The sequence below is a fragment of the Micrasema longulum genome, unplaced genomic scaffold (assembly GCF_059751315.1).
Source record: "Micrasema longulum isolate JH-2025_06_02 unplaced genomic scaffold, ASM5975131v1 h1tg001881l, whole genome shotgun sequence".
In the NCBI taxonomy this organism is placed as follows: Eukaryota; Metazoa; Arthropoda; class Insecta; order Trichoptera; family Brachycentridae; genus Micrasema; species Micrasema longulum.
Genome location: NW_028279055.1, coordinates 14778 through 20979, shown reverse-complemented (window position 1 = coordinate 20979; position 6202 = coordinate 14778). Strand labels below are relative to the sequence as shown.

At 33.2% G+C, this 6202-nt stretch overlaps 1 long non-coding RNA gene across 1 annotated transcript; it reads left to right on the top strand.

Moving 5' to 3' along the window:
* The first annotated feature begins 1073 nt into the window (after window positions 1-1073).
* On the top strand, window positions 1074-2971 carry LOC148273662 (uncharacterized). The gene is made up of 2 exons (XR_015824511.1): window positions 1074-1572; window positions 1672-2971. It is a non-coding gene; the product is annotated as an uncharacterized LOC148273662 (long non-coding RNA).
* Window positions 2972-6202: the final 3231 nt, after the last annotated feature.

The window sequence follows — 6202 nt, the reverse complement described above, 5'->3', positions numbered from 1 at the left end:
TGGTTAATTGAACCTAATTATGTGTTTTGGGTAATGCTTAAGGTCGTAATAATGGTCTAAATATTTTTTTATTTATTTGGTTACATCTCATCTTTTAATTGTGAATTTTCCCTTAGGACGCGTCGCAGATCGTGCAGTTGAGAAAGTAATCACTCTTGATCGTGTAGAGACTGTAGAGTGTAGATTATACAACACAGAACAAAAAAGGTAATCTGCAAGGAGTACAAATAGCTCGTTGTTAGCTCCATATCATTACAATCGACAACAAATCAAAGAGCAAAAGCAATCACGAAGGATCATGTAGGGAAAGTACGAACAACGTAGGAGTACAGCAACATGCGATAGCCCTCGGGAATAACCTGATGGAAGACAACCATCAATCAGCCGCAGCGTGGTCGGCTTATTGTCCAATGTAATTGAGATGCATAGACGCGCTGCCATTACCCTCGCTCGCATAGGCATTCCTCGAGTACCCTGGAAACAAAGACTAGATCTACTCGCGGGGCAGTGCCACGGGTTCAGGCAAACTTAATGCGAAGGTCGTGATCGCACGAGAGCCAGAAGCGTGCAATTCTCGGGAGACTCGGCGAGAAGACGGTGACCGCCGGTGATGTGATGAGTCGGGTCAGCAAAACGTGACAATTGAACATGGAAAATGAATGCAAACGACCAGATCCTCGTAACAGATTAGAGCAGATACCGGAGTCCTGGACACGGTGGTGAAATTTCTAGCAGGAACGGCGGTTCCGCTGGCGGGGTTTTAAACGCTTGAAAAAATAACTGTAGCAGATACACGACGCCCGACAAAGTTTACTTTATATACTTTGTAAATATTTAAGTTTGTTTGATAATGTCACAAAAAAACGAAACGCGTCATAAATATATATTTTTAAATAAAAGCAGAATTAAATCCTATAAAGTGTTTATTTTGGATCTCTTACCAAATTTTAATTTGGAATTTTACCAATTATTTTCATATATAACAAATAATACTAGAAAACTGTTGAAATTTATCTTTGATATTGCAAAAAATAAGTAGGTAATCTATCAAGAGTCATCAATACAGGAAACAATTTTTTTATTTTTTTTATTTTATTCAGATAAACGCTCGGAGAGCTTTTACTAGAATGGTAAAATATATAATGTAAGAAAAAACTATAGCAATTCGTACATTCAAATACATATTCCTACATATAACTAGAAAGAAAACATATTTTAAAAATACATACATATAGTCGTATATATAAAGACGACACGATGTACATAAATATTGTTAAACTTTTAAATAAATCAATTTATCCAGTAAGATACACTGTTTTTTAAATTAGTGTATGTTACTGGATATATTGAAAAATAAAAATTCGAAGTGTTGTAATAAATACACAGTTGTAAACGGGTATTAAAGAAAATCATAAACAATTATTAAAATGTCTAAAAGTACACATCTGTAAAAAAACGATGCAAAACTTCAAACACATTTTTAAACAGTCGGTAAAAAAAACGACGAAAAAAAGTCAGTAAAATTTTTTTGTGAAAAACCGTCAGTAATTTTTTTTAAATTAAAAATAAGCAGTAAAAAACTTTGCAAAACTTCGAACACATTTTTAAACGTCAATAAAAAACGAACTGTGAAAAAAAGTCAGTAATTTAAAAAAAATTAAAAACAGGCAGCAAAAAACTATGCAAAACTTCGAACACATTCTAAACAAAGTCAACATCATTTGAGAGTACGTATCTTTATAAATTATCACCTCTAATGCTCCATTGTCGACCTGAGTACCGTTTCCTTTGTAGCGAAGATTCTAATAAATCACGTAAATAATAGATAGTAGAGAGATTCTTTGTTCCAACAATCCTAAATACAGTATTTGTTCAATGAGAAATTGGGAATGTTCATTCGTCGATAATTCTTCTTTCTTTAAAAATTTCTGGTCAGTTCATGCGACTCGCCCGTGGGACCGTCGCGCGTCGTCCATCCACCATAAAATGTTACTTCGACGACCTTACTAAAATACTATGTACAATAGACTTGAGTTTGGCTATATAAGGGTATAATCCTTGGCTTTACTCGACAGAGTTTTATGTGGGTGAGATTAATCCGGCCAAACCATTTCACATACTGGGCAACGCCTGAAAACAATTTGTCAAATTTTTAAATTCTTTCTATACCAGTTAGTTCGATCAACAATGTTTTCATTTGAGAGTACGTTATTCAGGCCAGAGTTATCAGTTATCGCTAAGCAATTACGGATGACGATTGAAGAGGATGTATCGATTTACGACTGCGAAAAAATAATGGCGTGCAAATATTGATTCGGTTCTACGAAACACAGAACTGTGTTTACTTACAAGAGATTAGAACTGATAAGCGAACTGGAACCCGCATAAAAGTGGATAGAAAAATGTTTGAATAAATACGAACGATTTAAATAATTAGTGAACATAAAGGCAGATTGTAACCGGGTGACAGGCGTACCGACGCAGTGCCCTATGCACCATTAGTTGCGGAGAAGGAATGGAGAAGAAGATACGAAGAAAAATATGTACGAGAAACTGAACCAAAATAACTTAAAACGATGTAGCAAATAAAAACACGGACAGTAAAATAATAGTATAGAATAAATTCATAAACACGATCAATATGTAAGACTTCGAATTAACCCATGTCAATTCATCTTAATCCCACACTGTGTTGCTGGCGAAGAGATCTATGAAGTCGGAAGCTCTATCCTGTACATTGAAACATAAAAATTCTGGACATTGGAACAAGATATTGGAAGATGCTCTTTAAAGATTTGATAAATAGCAGATTTTGATTTCGACTTTGAAAATAAATTTATTGGAACAGAGATGGGTCATCACTTATGGCATTAGTGTTTTGAAAATGCATAAAAGGTTCATCTCCGTTCTATGAATCTCCAATGGAGACAAATTAAGAGGTTGCTCTATTTCGAAACAGGAATAATAACCATGCCACTTTTTACTGGTATCAATGTTTTTGAAGTCCATCGTCATTTTATTGAAAAAACTAAGAAGTTTGAGAGATTTGTTTACAAAATATTCACTGTGTTCACGATAGGAGAGTACTTTTAAAGTAATGTCAAGATAGTTTATTGTAGTTTTATTGTAAACGTTTTTTTGTTTTTTCGTTTTTCTTTTATTTATTTGTTACTGAGTTTTATAGAAATCAATAAAATGTTGGCTTTCAATAAGTGCCAATCGTTATTAACATACATTTTTTTATTGTTTTCTCATGTTTTAGTGTAGTTAGGGTTAAGAACAATGCGTAAAATTCTCTGTTTGATTTTTGACACGACGGTGATGATTTTTAACAAAAGTTTTTGCACAACATACTTTAAATAGGTTTTGCAGTGACATCTAAATTGTAAAACTGACCACCCTTCTTTCGTGCAACAAAAAAGCAATTGGAGTAAAAAATTAGGTGCAGATCATAGAATTAAGAATAGTCTAGAAACCGCATACGCACATCAAACAGAAGGCGACTCAACTACTAACCCATTAGTTTCTTTGTAGACGTCGCTCAGTACGCAACTCCTGATTCGAATTTAACCATGCCGTGTTGTGTCTTTTTAAAGTGTAGAAATACTGCTAGGATCTTAAAGAAACAGGATGCAATCACATTTCTTGTGTAATTATCAAACGAATATGTTTGTCACAAATGCATTACTTAAAAATTGAATTATTTTTCCATCTGTCAGATTGTCGAGGAAACAAAATGGAAATTTCGTTTGTGTTGCCAGAGTGGTGAAAAAAATTACCCTACTTTGCTCATATAATAAGAGAAATAATGAAAATTGAACCTCGGATTAAACAACGCCGTGGTGGACATTTGACATTTAAAACAAAATATTATTTAACATAATATAAAAATATCCGTTTTATGTAAAATATTTTTTAAAAATATATATTAAGTTCAAAGTTCATTAATTCAATTACCCTTATTAAATAACCCTTTACTTATCTACTCTGTTTTGTCAATTAATGTTTTCGAGTGCACAATAAAATTTTAGGAAAATTAACAAATTGTTTTTTTTTACCTTACATTTGTGTTATGGTTATATTCTTCGCGATCTGGCAATATTACTCGGTGACTTCAAGTATGCGCGCGGCGAAAATAGGGCGTACTGGGGGAATTATTGGACTCAGTCCGATGTATTCAAATATGATTCTACGCTCCTTCTGGACTATTCTTAATTAAACTGATTGCTAACAGTGTGAAAAGACCTTTGATGCGAGAGATCAAGTTATAACTAATAGCAAACACAGTAAAAGAGGGTAGTGAACGAGCGATGAGTATGGCAAGGGATTATCCATCAGAAGTACCAAGCGATAGCCCTTGTACATAATGGTTAGAACTGCTCTCTCAAACAAACAGGCGAAGTTCATTAAAAAAATATAAGCCAATGAGAATTCTAACAATAACATTACATAGAACTTATAAACACCAAAGTAAAAACGAACACAGCATTGCGCCGCGATGCTGCAACGCTCTCATATGCACACAATTTATCAGGGAAAGCATGCTAGGGAACAAAAACAAGGCAACACAACATTAAGTGGTTTTTTCAAACCAATGGCAACAGTATTAAGTGTGTTACAAAGTGCCCTCAAAAGGAAAAGGCTGGAATTGAAAGGACCGCAAACAGGATTAGCGCGGTGCATGTTTTGGCAGAGGCGCACCGGAAGTCTAAATTCAAATATGTAGTCATTCCGGGTAACATTGGAATTCAACATAACATTGGACAAAAACCTGACTTACATATGAGTGATTACTTTCTAAAAGAATAAAAAAAGCTTTATCAATTTTTTTATTTTATTTGTGTGGTACCACCGCTCGAGCCCAAGAGTAAGTATGTTTGGGGTAATGGACACAAATTCATGTTTTTTTTTTAATGCTTTGGATCAGAAGAGTATTTTATATCGAAAAAATATAGTTCAATGCTACCCGAAGAGATTTTTTAGTCAAAAATCAAGAAATTCGTTAATCGAAAATACTTAAGTCCAAAGTTACAAATATCAATATAACATTGGACCACCCATAAAAACGTCATTAAAGTTATGTTTTCATGTAATTTTATAAATTTTGTGGTCAAATTTAGTTATATGGAGCATTCGAGAACACCGAATAATTCATAAATTTGCAGCTGGCTCAATCCAATAAAAAAATATTAGAAAAAACTTGTTGAAGTGGTCCAATGTTACCCAAAATGACTGTATTATTACCACTTTTCATTTAATAATAATAATAATGTTTGGATAATTTATATAGCACCATTTATGTGAAAATCACCTCAAGGGCGCTTGTACAATAAATATAATAATAAATATCGCAACACGTCTTGCAGCTACAGAGCGCATGGACGGTTGGGATTCTAGTTCCTCGTCTCCAATTATGATATATATGAGCTAGGTAACAGAACGTCTTGCAGCTACAGAGCGCATGGACAATAAGAAATCTAGCCCCTATTTACATTTTTATTTTTAAATTTTTTATTTGACAATGAAGTTGAGAGAGTTTAAGTGATATTTTAAAAACGAAATAAAAAGAAAATATATAAAATTAGAATTTAGATAGCAACAAGTCTTGCAGCTACTGAGCGCATGGACGGTTGAAATTCTAGACCCCATTTACTAAATTTACATATTTGATCGTTGATAACATTTACATAATATGATAAAAATAATATGATAGATAACATCACAAAAAGTCTTGCAGCTTCAAAACGCATCGACAAATGGAATTTCAACAACATAAGAATGATTTCAAAAAGTTAATAATGAAAAATAATTTTAAAAACGTAATAATAATACAGTAAGCAAAGAACTAGTAAGTATGGCAATTAAGTGAACATGTAACAGCACAAAAAGTAAAATATAAAAAACTAAACAAAGATAGCATTCTTTAACTTATTATTAAGGTTAACAAGACAATAGACGATACTCAAACTCAAACTCGTCCCTGTTTTATTTTGGTGTGCAGTAAACAGGATCTATTGTCTTTTTCCTAGTAAATAACTGTAAAAACACTTGGTTCACATTTGGTTGTTCCCTGGGAGATGATAGTAGAAACGCATCTGTGTGCGTAGTGTAGGGTGTAGGTACCAAGGAATATATCCGCTTCTTTTTAATTTTGTTTATTTTATAAACACAACTCACAAGGTATTATCATTTAGTTTTGACT